This window comes from Wasmannia auropunctata, unplaced genomic scaffold (assembly GCF_000956235.1).
Source record: "Wasmannia auropunctata unplaced genomic scaffold, wasmannia.A_1.0 LD336095.1, whole genome shotgun sequence".
Lineage (NCBI taxonomy): Eukaryota > Metazoa > Arthropoda > Insecta > Hymenoptera > Formicidae > Wasmannia > Wasmannia auropunctata.
The window spans coordinates 435,755-436,532 of record NW_012026795.1 but is presented as its reverse complement, the minus strand read 5'-3'; positions in this window follow the sequence as shown (position 1 = coordinate 436,532).

Genomic DNA, 778 nt, shown 5'->3' with positions numbered 1-778 from the left:
TTTCCGGTGAGTAGAAAACATGGTATTGTACGAGAACGAAATGGATATTGAAGAAATAATAGTTGTTGAAAGTGAGAACGAAATGGATATCGAAGAAATAATAGTTGTTGAAAGTGATGAAGAACCGATGGAAAATAATGAAAATGATGATGAAATGATGGAAAATAATGAAGAAATTCAAGATAGTTCGGATGATAGTGATATGGAGAATGAAATGTTTGAAGAAATACATCAAGAATTGAACGCAAGTCAAGTGAATGCTCTGCATATCACTGACATAATGTGTATGCTTGAGTTTTATTACGATGATATACGGGAACAAGATGTAAATACGGGAAGATATTGTCATTCATGCGTTGTTGAAATGATCGATCAATTTCCGTATCTTGAGGTCAGGCGAAGACATAATACTGAACGATTTATACTCCTCGATGGTTGGTCATGCAGAGGTGCGGACGTCCATTGTACCAAATAATGCCACGCAACATGTGTCCTATTTGCCCTTTGATAAACGCTGCGGTGGAAGCACGACAAAATAACGATGCACGACAAAGGCTCCTCCAAGATACCGAAGACGAGGATGAATCTGATGGAAATGAAGAATAAGGTATGTGTGATAGCTTAAGTGTATATAATTCTTATTTTTATAATACATGCATATATTAGCAGAAAATATCAAGATTTGAAATTCTATTTTTTAGGTGAGCTTCAACTCGACTCCAGTTATACGTGTTATGATAACATGGAGTTACGCCTATCGAGCAGCCCGAAAAGGTAC